The sequence below is a fragment of the Ziziphus jujuba genome, chromosome 3 (genome assembly GCF_031755915.1).
Source record: "Ziziphus jujuba cultivar Dongzao chromosome 3, ASM3175591v1".
Classification (NCBI taxonomy): Eukaryota; Viridiplantae; Streptophyta; class Magnoliopsida; order Rosales; family Rhamnaceae; genus Ziziphus; species Ziziphus jujuba.
In genome coordinates, this window is record NC_083381.1 from 26,785,194 (window position 1) to 26,800,210 (window position 15,017).

General features: G+C 31.7%; 1 pseudogene; it reads right to left on the minus strand.

The window, feature by feature from the left end:
• Window positions 1-3,546: 3,546 nt before the first annotated feature.
• Window positions 3,547-6,310, minus strand: LOC107423185 (amine oxidase [copper-containing] alpha 2, peroxisomal-like; annotated as a pseudogene).
• Window positions 6,311-15,017: the final 8,707 nt, after the last annotated feature.

The following is a 15,017-nucleotide window of genomic DNA, read 5'->3' on the forward strand; positions in this document are numbered from 1 at the left end:
GTTTTTCTTTTCACTGTTATTTATTTATTTATTATTATTATTATAATAAATTGTAATTTGTTGTATAATTTTGCAAATTTCTTTCAAATCTCTTAAAAAAATAATAATAAAACAAAAAAAGTACAGTGAAATAGCTCATGAAATGCTAATTTAATATGCACTGTCTTTAACCAGCCTTTAGCTTAGTTCGGTCAACGGTCCTTACTGGGCTGTGCTAAACTCTATCTACATTCAGTAGCCCGATGCTTAATTTACATTAGGTTCAGGCCCATTGTCACCCTACAAAATACTTTGTAAAAACAAAGTACATTTTGATTTACTTAATGGTGCTTAACTTGGAAATATTTTTATATGTGCATTGTGTTTTTTTTTTTTTAAAAAAAACATTTTTAATTTGAATAGCTTAGTGATAAATTCATATTATTTTTCTTTTTTTAATGATTCTGAATTTGAATTATTATAAACTCTTATATTAAACTAATTATTTTTATATTAGGAGTAATTTCCAAAATACTATTGAGAAGTATTCTTTTATGGAAAAATCTTAAATACAGATTCTACTGAGATGGAGAAAGCATACATCAAAGTTTCAAAATAATGTAATTTTCAAAGACTATTATTGATATTATTATTATTATTATTATTATTATTATTTAATATATATATATATATATATAAAAATTCTATGATACGGACGGTTCGCATGGGAATACACAAAAAGTCGATATTTTTTTATGGAAGAATCGGTTTTGATATGTACTTCTATTCAAAAAGCATCGATTTTAGATGTGTCTGCATACAAATCGTCCGTATCGTAAATTTTATATATATATATATATATAAAATAATAATAATAATAATAATATCAATAATAGTCTTTGAAAATTACATTATTTTGAAACTTTGATGTATGCTTTCTCCATCTCAGTAGAATCTGTATTTAAGATTTTTCCATAAAAGAATACTTCTCAATAGTATTTTGGAAATTACTCCTAATATATAAATAATTAGTTTAATATAAGAGTTTATAATAATTCAAATTCAGAATCATTAACAAAAGAAAAATAATATGAATTTATCACTAAGCTATTCAAATTAAAAATGTTTTTTTTTTAAAAAAAAAAACACAATGCACATATAAAAACATTTCCAAGTTAAGCACCATTAAGTAAATCAAAATGTACTTTGTTTTTACAAAGTATTTTGTAGGGTGACAATGGGCCTGAACCTAATGTAAATTAAGCATCGGGCTACTGAATGTAGATAGAGTTTAGCACAGCCCAGTAAGGACCGTTGACCGAACTAAGCTAAAGGCTGGTTAAAGAAAGTGCATATTAAATTAGCATTTCATGAGCTATTTCACTGTACTTTTTTTGTTTTATTATTATTTTTTTAAGAGATTTGAAAGAAATTTGCAAAATTATACAACAAATTACGTGTAAGAAAGTGATTCAGGTACGAAAAATGACTTTCACTTACGTGTAAGAAACGATATTATTATGAATTTAATTCTTACAAATATTAAAATATATATATATATATATATATTGGAGACAATTAATAGAAAATTTAATCTTTTATTTTATCCGAATAAAATTCTGGGAAAAGAAATAAAATTAATAAGAAAACATGTAAACACATAATCCTCTTTTCTAGATTTCTCTGAGGAAACTTTTTAATAAAATTGTTGATATCATTAATATATATATATATATATAAATGTTAATTATCAAATATCAATGTTAATTATCATCGATTTGCATATAGTATGCATGTTTTTCAGCTTTTGGTTATGTTTTTAAACTTGGTGTAACAAAATCGAATAGTAGTGATTTATCTAATCAATACATTGATGACGAGTCGTGTCGAGTCATTTCAATAATCATCATCTATGACAAAGCAAGAAAAAGTTCAGAAATTACAAGACGTTCCTGAGCTGAGTCTGGGCCAGTAAATACCAATATCTAAAGCCTGCTATTAGATCTAATTAGAGAGAGAGCTATACAGCTGCAGCATGCACATTTTGTTGCTATATGTTATATTGCCGCCAAAATATTACAGCATGATACTGTGCCAAACGCCATTAATTTTGTATGTTTCTTGAAGTTTCATGTGTTTTTTTTCATATTTTGCCGAATGTCAGTTAGTAATATTGGACCATCCACGCATATAATGAAATTCGGATTGAGAACACATGTTTTTGGAAATTTTTCCACATACATACCAATTTCTTACTGTAAGAGAGAGATCTACTTTTACATGTCTTTGATTATTTTTTTATTATTTCTTCGAGCATATGGTAAGGTAGATGACTGAAAATAACGAGACAAGATAAGGATAATTAATTATGAAAAAAAAAAAAACGTTTCGTTTCAAATGACACGTTAAAAAGTATAGTTATTTGCTTTCTCTAATTGAATTATGAAATATCCAATAGGACCAATACTAGTCGTAAAAACTGCTTATGTATATATATATATATATATATATAAATAGGGATAATTGTAAATATATATTTTCTTAATTACCCTGCAGTTAGAGAATGGATTAATCATTTAAAGAAGGAAAATGGACTAATTTGTCGTTATTTTAGTTGCAACAAAACTATATTCCTTCATATTATCTTTTTCTTTCATGGATTTGTTACTCTAAACATAATATTGATATTATTTAAATTAACCATAATTTTAGATATTTGGTATATATTGTAGTGACATTTTACGAAGGAACAGAGCAAGTATAAATTAATGTATGTATCAAATTGACGCATATATGTTTTATTATAAGGGTTCAATTAATAGTTGTTGATGAGTAAAATTGTTATTCATTTTATAATTCTGAACTTATTCCTTCTAATATATCCCTGTTATTATAGATCGGCTGCCTTGTTCGCTTTCCCTTGCTCTTATTGGTCTCTTGCTTTCTCTCTCTGCTATTCTTTTTTCTTTCTCGATAAAAAATACACATATTTGGTGAATTGGATTAATTTGTATGAGTTTATTTGACGCTTCAAAATTTCGTCCCTCTAACGAATCTCAGTTTTAGGACTCAACTATTTTTAATTGGCATTCGTATCTTTTTTTTTTTTTTTTCCTCTCTCTCTCTCTCTCTTTCTTTGTTTCTTTCTTGTTCATGTCCTCTTAGACCTAACTTATTCAATGGTAAACCTTAATTCTCAGCAGAGTCTATTAGAGAAGTTAATAATTTTTTAGACAATGATTTCAAATTCAAATCCCCTATTTGCAAAATAAATATAAAAAACAAAAACAAAAAAACAAAAAACAAAATAAAGAAGCCAATTAAGATCATTTTTCTGATGCTATGATTTACCATTTATTGACTACAGCTTGGTGCTTTAGTGAGCCTTCTAATTTATTCCAACTCAAAAACCCTAATTTATGCTTCACAGAAATTTACTTGCTTCTAACATTTATCAAAGCAGAAAACATAAAAAGGACTTTTTTTTTTCTTTTTTTTTTTTTTTTTGGGAAGTAAAAGGATCAAACATGAAACACCATCTTCTTCTAGAGATTAACAACTTTTTCATTATTGTTGAGCGGCGCAATTAGGCCAATCCACATGCTTTAGAGGCTTCATTTTGAGCATTGCTTTCCTCTCAAAGAAATTGGTTGGTCGGAGCTCAAATCCACTAGAAAGTGTGGGCGTGATTGGAAAATCTTCCTCACAAGGGACATGGTGAAACCCCACAGTATACCACAATACTATATCCTTGTTTTCAATCTCCCTATGTCTGCATAATCAAAAAATAATAATAATAATAATTGCTTCATGTATTATATATCTATATACATTTGAATAAAATTTCAATTGGAATTGTTATAAATATATACACCTGAAGCTCCATACTTCTAAAGTGTCATCTCCTCTGCTTCGATCACCATATTGTCCACCTGCCCATTTTTCAGATTTATTATAAGGTGTAACTCTTATATTATACTTTGTAAATGCATCCTTAATTTGTGCATATTAATCAACGGATTCAATAGAACCTTCTATAAATACCGGAATTAGACGATAACCAAAATTATTTCCTTGTTTAGTTTTCTTATTAGGATTTTTCACAAGTTCATATGGTTTTGATCCCAATTGAATTTTTGCATCCGATTCTGTTTTAGCCGTCTCCTTTATAGTAGTCCAGTAGCTCTTCCTTGGTGATTTGTGGTCCGGTACTTGTTTAGTCACCAAATTGGTTCTTATAAAGGAATTTTCTCCATCATCCACGTCATGATAGGTCAAAAAATTATCATGGTTCACCCCAATAATGTTGTCTGAGACCAAGGTACCATAAACTTCTTCGTCTGTTTGATTAATGTTGGTGTATTTAACTGCATTAACTTGTAGTATTGCTGTTAGCCGAACCTGTATAATATTATATATAGGAAGTGTGAAAGTAGATGAAAATTGCCAGCTAATCATACGTATATATTACCCTCAGTTTGATAGAGCCACTGGGCTTGAATTCCCAAATAAGTACATAATCATAATCATCCACAGTTGCAACCATTCTCACCACTAGACTGACCTCTTGCTACATCTGTTATCTGCACCACCATTATAAATAATACATAATTATCCAAAGTTGTATATATTTCCAGAATACTGTATTCTCCACTTATTAAAAAAAATAATAATAATAATAATTACAGGGGACTTTAATTAGTGAATGGAAAGCATTTACCGTTTTGTCTACAATATCTAACTCGGTGTGACGCCACCAAATTTTTCCGGCATGCTTTTCAAATATACAAAAAGTGTTTGATATTTTTATGGCTGATCAGCATGGTACGAGTCCATAAAGACAGCATGGGATGGACAACCAGCCGAAGGATTGAGTGACACTGCTGATTGACCAAACACAAATTCACCATAGTCAAGAAGAGTTCTGTAATACCAATCCTCGTTTGGGTCCATATATGGCACGAAAACCTCAGAAATGTAACCTCTATATAATACTTCTCGGTAATTTTGTTTGTCAATATCATAGATTGATGCTGGAAGATATAATTGGGTAGCTCTGACATCATATCCCAGATAGAATTCCCAATTAGCCCACCTGATTAATTAAATCACAATAAGGATAAGCAAATTTTGTAACTACTACATTTTAACTACGCTTTATGAGTCCCTTTTTGGAATTATTTTTATTATGCTTTTTTATAATTACTGAGTTTTTTTTTTTCATTAAAAAAAAAAAAACTTTATAGAAAGCTATATTTTATTGGTTTTGTTTTTAAACTTTTTGAAATCTTACAGCTTCAACATAAAACTGTTCAAATACTTTTAAAATGTAGAAGCAATATATAATGGATCATAACAAATGTAGCTAGAATAAGATTTGAGAAATTAGGTCACACATATTTTAAGATGTACAATTTAAAAGATAACAAAAAAAAAAAGTTCATTGGTGTTTTATACATATAGATATATATAGTTTTGAACATACACTTATTTAATCTCTTAAATATTATATATAATACCATACTGAATTACCATTATTGCTCAAAATTTAAGTAGATATAAAAGGGATTCAACTATGTACAAGACAATTAATGTAACATATATGAGGCAATTTGAGATTATGAAAAGTTCACAAATACACCAACATGATATTGTGCCTGTTGATTGTGAATCCTGACCCCTCGGGGGAAGTAATTATTGGTGCATCGTTTAATTGTGGAAATAAAGGCAGTGGCTGCTCGGAGAAACAGTAGTCGGTTCCCTGCCCCCTAGGCATTGGAACTACAAGCCTATCATGATATTCAACAATCTTCTTCTCATCAGGATCATACACTATTGTTAACCCTTCCAAAGGCCACATAAGCAAGTTAACGTACCGTTCCATTCGTATAAAAGCACAAAACTTCAACACTCACTTATATTTTCCTCTCCAAACCAACCTAACCGAAAAAGTTGAACAAACAACTTGAGATATATCAAGCCCTCTCTTTTGAATGGATTCAATAAATGGTGCAAATGTTAATGGAAATCGACTAGCAAATGTTTGTTCATCCGAGTTCATCGAAATGCATATCCTTCATAAACTTTCTTGGAGACTATTGAGATGGTTAATAAATCAACTATAATCTCTTGTGTTTGCCTGTCAAACCGGCGAGGTAGATTTCAATGTTTTTTGATTGATATGAGTGAATGGTTCATTTGTTTTGGTTCATCTTAGCCTACATATTGGAAGGTAAGGTTGTGGTTTGAGCTTGTATATGAACCTAGAACATTCTTCTGAGCCAGAATTAATTCCGATGGGTCTAATGTGTAACACCCCGTCCCGAACCATGTCGGAAATTTTTGCACGTTGACCGAGATTGATTATTGACCGTTGACCGAAGGGGTCAAAAGTTGACTTTTTGTTCCGGTTGGAATTTTAGGTTGACTGAGGTACCGTTACGAAGTACATGTTGGCACGAGTTCGTAGATTGGTAGCACGTTGAAAACGGAGCTACGGTTTGAAAGTTATGAGCAAAACAAGTTGGGGTCCCAACTGTCCAAGGGTGTCGGAGTTGACTTTTTGTTCATGAAAGGTTGAGTGTTGACTCATGCATGGTTGTGAAGTGCTCATCGATACGAGTCCGTAGACTAGCGGCACGTCCGATTTGGACATGTGGTTTGAAAGTTATGGACCTGTAAAGTTTTTCAAAATTTTCAAATACCGTATTATTTTAATATTATTTTTACACGCATAATGATGTGCCACGTGTGACTTAATGAAGGTGGCCATGTGTCACCATGGTGAAATGCCACATGTCAACCATGTGTAAAATCAAATTATTTTTATTATTATTTTAAATAATAATATTAGTATTTAATTATTTTTATTTTTATTTCTTTTATTTTCCTTTTTCTTTTCTTTTTCTTTTTCTTTTTCTTTTCTTTTCCCCACGTGGGAAAACACCTTCCTTTTCTTTTCTTTTTCTTTTTTTTTCTTTTTTTCCTTCTTCTTCCCCGAGCACCAAAACACACACACACGCACAATTAATTACCCCGAAAATATTTTTAAAGGTGAGTCACTCACCTGGAGCACGCAATTAACCTACGATCCACCACGGGATCAATTTCACGACTCACCGGTGCTCCTAGAACAAAATTCACAGACAGCCAAATAAATTAATATTTTAATCAGATAAATATCACCCGGTACCCGGGGGAGCTTAAACGCAAACGTTAACCAAAATGGGCGAATAATATACCGAATCAAAGCTCGTGGGACGAGGATCACCAATCCGGTCTCCATCGACCCCAATTCCGCCGAAGATGGCCGGAATTTGGCCGGAAAGTTTCGGCCGGTTTTCAATCCCTCGTATCTCGCAAACCGCTTCGAATTTTTGAGATTGGAGGCCATTTTTGGATTCAGAGGACCCAAAATAAGGGGAGAGGAGGCTTAATTGGGATTGGGCTGGCCGGAAAACAGAAGAAAAGAGGAGAGAGAAATTTGGCCGGCCGACGGCTTCTCCAGCCCGATCGGCGCGCGTCCGGCGGCGGCTGGCCAGGAAATTTGGTGGCTGAGGTCGCCTCTTCCTTCCGCACGTCACTGGCCGGCGCGTGTACAGTATGAGTTGCCGGAATTTGAAAAAATACGGTGAGAGAGAGGGACGGTCGGGAGAGAAAAAAACAACTAATTTGGTATCTGTAAAATTGTGCTCATATGGCGTATTTTAAATATAATCGGGAAAAATATTATTTTATATATATATTTATCCATTGGTAATAAATGAAATTTTGGGGTCATTAAGAAATTCCCGATTATTATTTTATTGTGATTAAATGGTAATTATTACACATGAGCAAGTATTTTCAGTAATTAATTGCGTCTGGATTTTATATTATTTTTGGGCCATTAATTATATTTAATTGGTATTTAAATTGATATTTAAATTATGCTCATGTGGTGTGATTTAATTATGGTCTTATTGTGGTTTAATTTATTATGCATGAGCAAGGTGTATTTTGGTAGTATTTGTACGTGGTTTTTAAAATTGATTTTCCGGGCATAATTGGATTAAATATTTTACGAAAATATTTGGTTAAATTTTATAAATTATGCCCGCGGTATTTTTATGGTTGCATCTCGTACTTTGAGAAAATTGTGGTTTGTTGGTTATCAATGTTTCGTACCGGGTTATTAAATAAAATATGTGGGATGGTGTTTTATGAAAATTTGGTATACTTCCCACGGAGGTTTTTTGGAAAAACGGTACGGTTGGTTGTTAGTGTTTATTTTTAAACGCACTCATACAGTATTGGTGTTCTGGTGTATGGTGTATGGACACGTGGTAGTGCGCGGTTATTATGTGGTTTAGCGCACGGTTATTACTTCACCTGTGAGTTGCCATTGGACCGTGGGCAGGCAAGGTTATTGTTGTGCACAGCCGCCCCCCTCCTTGGCCGGGTTGATGGTTTTAGCAGTCGGTACTGTCGGGACGCCGAAGTGACCGTTGCAGGTTTCTCTCTTTAACCCCCCCGCCAGTCGGTGCTCAGGACGCTGGGTATCAGAGGGCATCACCGGTATATGGTGTGGTGCGTCGGTGTAAATTGCAATTAAAGTTTAAAACCCCAAAGGTGTTCAAAAAATTATTTATTATAATTTATTACAGTTATTTATATTTGGGGTATTTATGTATTTATTTGTTTATTTGTTGTTTATTAATTTGTTTGGTTCCTTGGTTTTTGGGAAGTACGTACAAGGGTTTTGTGAAAATGTTTTAAAAGGGGAACTTTTCCAACTGAGAGAATTGTAAGGGTTTTGAGAGAAATTATTATTTTCCCATTTAATTATTATCTATCTACTGTATTACCGTGGTATTATATTGTATAGTAGATAGGGTCACTCACTGAGATGATTAGCATCTCACACTCTTAAATTCCGTTCCCCTAGGTCCAGGTTGGAGACGTTGATTGTCCGGGGCGAGCCCAACGTTTCAGTTCGTTGCCGAAGGTTCAAGAAGTTTTTCTTCCCTTTTTCCTCTTGAACTTGTATTGTTTCCTTATCTGTCATTTTATAAATTCCACATTTGTTGTATAATGCTCTGTATACTGTATTGAACGTGTAGTTGTTCTTTATGCACTGGGTTGCTGCTGTTGTTTTATTTTGAAGTGCTGAAATTGTGGAACCATTTGTAGTTTGTGGGAGGAATAAGGGGATGTTTTTAGAAGTGTGTTTTCAGTGCAGGTAATTTGTGGTAAGTAAATCCCTTAGGGGAGGTGCTGCCGGATTTTCCGTTGGAAGGTTCGGTGGTATTTCCCTGGGATCAGGGCTTGTCTAGGGTTCCGGGGAAGGAATTCTGGACGGGTCCTGACATAATGTGTCTAATGGATGGTTTTGATTGCATGAAATATGTAAAAAGGTGAAGAAGGAGATGAGAATAGAGAAGAGACTTGGAATCAACATTAAAGCCATGTAGCCCTATGTGAAATCCCACATCGGTTGGAAAGAGAAATGAAGCATGCCTTAAAAAGAAGGTGTGGATACCTTTCCCTTTAAATGCATTCCCTAAGGGAAAGTAAAACCGTGAGGGATAGGATTGAGCTTACCACCTAGCTTCCGAAGCGGACAATATTTTGGTTGGACCTAGGAGGCCCGGGCCAGTGAAACTGGCAAGTGAAGGGATGGGAACCCTAACCACTGAGAGGCCTTCCCCAAAGGAGCCCAGAGAGGCATTCCTGAGGGGTACGTAAAACCATGAGAGGTAGGATTGAGCTCACCACCTAGTTTCCAAAGCGGACAATATCTTGGTTAGACCTAGGAGGTCCGGGACAGTAGGACTGGTAGGTGAAGGGGTAGGATCCCTAACCACTGAGATGCGTTTTGACAAAACCGTGCGGGCCAGACCCAAAACAGACAATATCTCATACAAATGGTCTGAGCTATTACACCCTGCATGTACAGAAAGTCCAAGCAAGCCTTTTTATCTTAAAGATTAAAGCCATGGCTTTGCATATAATATACAGATTAGGAACCAATATGATTTTTTATGCAATGGAATAGGAACCTTGAGAGTTCAACTTTTTATGATTTTAACTCTTCTTTTTTTTTTTTCTTTTTTTTTTAATAATAGTACATTTGTGTAACTTTTTCTTCGGCCCTGACGAGGAAAAGATATCAAAAGCTTTCTCTTTTTACCTGATTAATAGTTGGCTTTTGTTTTTTATGCGACATTTTTGTTTTGTGGGGAGGGGCTGCTAAAGATTGTTTTTAAGTGACTTGTAAGCTTCAAAATACTGCCGAAGTTTATCGTTGATGTCAAGTCATTTTACCAAAAGTAATCCAGCAACAAAGAGTTTTGAAATGTATAGCATGTTCTTAATTAATCCAAATGAACCAAAACAAAGCCCAAAATTTTTTTTAAGGTGTAATGTTCTTTCTTTGTATTTTTCCTTCAAGGTTAAAATGTTTTACATTAAATTTTCAATTTATTATTTATTTCTCATTAATCTAATTACCAAATTGACTATTAAAAAATTTTAAATTTTAAAAAAATTAATTAGTTTTCTCAATTTACAAATCAATTTTTTTTTCAAATTTTACACTATATATTAATCAATTTTTAAAACTAGACTAATGCAAAATAAATTATAAATTGAAAATAAAGCATTTTAAATTTAAAAATCCAATATGTAATCTAGCAAAAATACAGTATTAAAATATGTAATCTAGCCAATCCAGAGTATTAAAGTACACTTTTTCTACAAAAAGTATTGGGTAAAATTGGCGGCTTTCTACGTGTGTGAGACTGTGAGACTTACCAGTTACAAAACCGGGAGATCATTGTAGCTCTTGGGCTTTGGGCCTGTTGGGCTTTAAGCAAACAGTCCAGTAGATTGAAATGCTGGCTTATGATGAAGGATTTGTGCGGCCTCATATTTGCCTTATATACAAATACTTGCTTAATTTCTCTAAAGAATTATATAAATCCAAGTTTTTCATCTTATATATATAAATTTTTTAATAGGTGTTTGGATAGTGGTAAAATTAGTAGGAGTTTAAAATTTTCTAGCAAAAGTGAAATTTTTTTCTAATTGGATAATTTTAAAAAAAAAAAATTTGTGGGCCACAGTGAAAAATAAATATCATAATATGAAAAACTGACAGAGAAAGTGGATCCTACTAAAAATATGTGATTCTAAAATTCATCGAGAAACTGATATTATGTATTTTTTTAAATATAATTTTATCTTTTAATTTTAATATATAAATTTATTTAATTACTTAAAAGTTTTATTTTTCTCTATAATTAACCAAACACTGTAAAAAGAATTCTAAAAAAACGCATTTTCAGAAAATTGAATCTTAAGAAACCGATTCCCAATAATCAGTTTCTTTCAATACTTTCCATTTTACCAAACACCTCATAAGTTTAATTTTTTTTCTTTCTAATTGACTAATTGAAATACGAGGGAATTCTAATGTAAATATTTTAAGAATTGAAATTATATATGTGCTGAAATTCAGCCAAAGTAGCAACCATTAAGTTGAAGTAGGAAACAAATTATTTTATTTTTGGATTTATTACTTAGAATTCCAATTTTTTTTAATTATTTGAAAAAAACTTAAAAATTTAAATTAAATATTCAAAAGGGAAATGGGTAATATTTAGTCCAACACACTTTGTCTATATGTGAACTCCACAAGGGAAATTGGAATAAAAAATTCATAGATGAGTGGTGTGATGAATGTGATGAACATATAGACAATATCACGATTGTGACGATTTTGTATATTTTAAGCATAAAAGTTTAAATTTTTACCAAATCTGTGGACAACAATTAAAAACATAAAAAACAAGCTCATTGCAAAACAACAATTAAAATTTAAGGCCACTTATTTTTGCTTCTTTTTGGAGACAAATAAGATGAAGTTTTCCTCCTTAAAATGATATTCCTTTGTTGAATCAATTGTGTTAAATTTAAATTTTAGCATATTACATTTTTTTATTTTTTTTTTAAGCTTTGAAGCTATTCTTTCCCTATGTTTTTGTGTCTCTAAGATGACCATAGCTTACCTTAGAATGTTGGCCAGAAAGTTTAAGAGCATATAAAATCTTGGTTTGATTTTCTCAAAAAACTAATATAAGTAAAATTGATATCAGTATTACATATGTCTATTTATTAGACATGTGCTATTAATATTTTTTTTTTCTTTTTTATTAGTGTTGTATACAAATGTTAAAATTCACTCCAAATGAGTAAAAAAAACCATATTTCAGTGGCATAAAACAATTTTACCATGTTGCACTAGAAAGTTTAAAAAATTAAAAAACTGATTAATTTTCTCAATTTTCCTTTGACATGCATATAAATTCCCAAGTGTTTTTTCTTTCTTTTTTTTTTTTTATTTTTTTAGTCGACTAATTGAAATGTGAGGAAATTCTCCTATAAATAAGTTCTAAAAAAGTGAAACTATATATGTGCTGAAATTGAGCCAAAGTAACATCACACCTATAAAAGATCGTAGATTTAAAATACTAAAGTGAAAAATTATTATAAATGATAAATAAATAAATAAAGACTAAAGTACGAAACAAATTATTTTATTGTTGGATTTATTACTTGGAGCTCCAATTTTTTTAAATTTTTGGAAAAAACATAAAAATCTAAACTACATGTATAAAACGGAAATGGGTAATATTTAGTCCGACACACTTTGTCACGTCATGTGCGCACATGAATAAATCTTTTTGAATTTTTTTTTTTTTTAATTTCCTCTTGATAGAATTTAAGGATAGATATAGAATTATAGATAGCGGACAATTCATAAAAGTGGTCAAATCAAATTGGCTTTGAAAGTCTTCTAATTATGCGTAAATTTCTCGATTTTGATTGAATGATATACAAATCTTGGTTACTATATACATCTTAGGCCAACATTAGAGCATTTAAGTCTCTGCTCGTGATATTAGGTAATAGTAAGTAAATTTGCTTTTATCTTTATGATTTTAATAAGATACTCATTTCAACCAAAATAAAAAGCAAAACAGAATAAGATACTAAAAATGTAGATAATGTTATCCCATTTTAAGATAATATACCATTTTGTTTCTAAATTTAGTCATGTAATTAACTCAAAAATTTTGAAGGAAAACTATGAGACCCTTTGAACTTTACCTCATATTTCAATTTTACCTTAATATTTTATTTTTTTTACGCAATTTCCCCAACCATACCACATTGTCAAATTGGACATCATTCAATTTTATTTTTTTGGTTGAAATGTAACAAAATTGACTGACTAGTAGTATTGTAATTTCCACAAAATTAGAGGGAAATCAAATTTTCATAATACTACCACAAGAAACATACAAACAAGTATTTGCAGTGTATGTACATCATGCCACTTTGTCAGTGACCTAGCTATACATTATTCTTCACTGTAATGATCATTTTTACAGGTTATGAAGAGGGGAACAGAAAACAAGTAAAAAGATTAAAGGTTGGAAACAGAAGAGAAAGCAAATAGGATTTATTTGCTTTGAAGCCTTTTGCAGTACTCATCATAACTTTCCAAAACAAGAGGTGGGTGAAACCCATCATCACCACCAAAACCCTACAAAAGTTTATTTCCTTTGCATTCATTGTTGGCCTGCATGAAAGTTTATAATAGACCTTTTGTCCAAACTTTGGTCCATAACCCACATCATGCTGATGCTAAACTTACATCACAAAAGATGAACCATGTATGCCACTGAGAAACAAATGCTTCAGTTTGAGGTTTGAGCCAAAATGGTTCATCAGTTATCCATGGGAAAATTATATCAACTTATTAACACATTATGTGGTTTGGTTTGGGTATAGATATTAATTTAAAAGGTGTGAGTGTGAAGAATTGAAAAGGAAAGGGGAATGATGATTATTTGAAACCATTAAAATCCGGTTGAATTTAGGTCAAAGGACTCAAAACCTAAAAACAGTTGGATGATGTTTCGCTTAATTGCAACATCCCAAGTGGCAAACCAAGCATGGTAAATGGTAAAACTTTTTTCAATGTGGGGCGGGAGAGGGATAAATTAAAGAGGTTAAAAAAAGGGGCCCAAAAAAAAAAAAAAAAAAAAAGAAATGAGTGAGCATTTTGGTGGGCTTGAAAGATGGAAAATGTGTAGAAGGCTGATACGCTGATGGTGATGGTGATGATGACTGTGGCTGGCAAGGCACGCCCGATCCTCCGAAAAAATCTTAACAAGCAAAGAGAATGTTATGATGATCTCCACTGCACGCCATCTTATTCTCTCAAACCAAGATTTCCACACAATATTCTTGAACAAAACAATTTTAAGCACAATTTTCGGTTTTTGTCACACCCTCAATCATCATCTTTTATCGTTTTCCATCTCCTAAAGCACATTAATATATTCAAATACTCGTAAACATACACTTTTATATGCATAAATAAAGCTTCAAATTTTGACTTCTTGTATATATCAAAGATACTTTGAATTCGGGTTTTCAATTCATAGTTAATTCATTAATTTAAGAATGGGCAATAGGTAATTCGTCATAAATTAAAGGATCAATATATTGGTAAAAAGTTGGACTCACATTTATAATGTGGGGGGTGGTCATGACTCATAACCATCATTATTAATTATCATGCATGATCCTCAGCATCTCTTTCACATACATTACATCACATGCGAATATTGATTTGCATAATTAATATTACCATAGAGGGTTAAAAATATTAGCACAGCGGGTCAAGAATGATACCAAAATCTAAAAATAAAGTAATTTTTGTTTGTGGGTTTTGATAAATTACTTGTGGGTTTCTCTTACGTATTGCGTAGAGAGACATATGCGCATGACATTGATGAAGAAGGTAGTGCATTATTATCATTAAGGTAGTGGATAAAGAAAGAAGATAAAAAAAAGAAATCTTTGGGTTACAACCATGGGCATATCAACCTAAGAAACCACATTCTCTGTTTTTTTTTTTTTTTTTTTTTTTTTTTTTTTTCCTTTTTCTTGCTTTTTGCTTTCGAGTTCCAATAAGGATATGA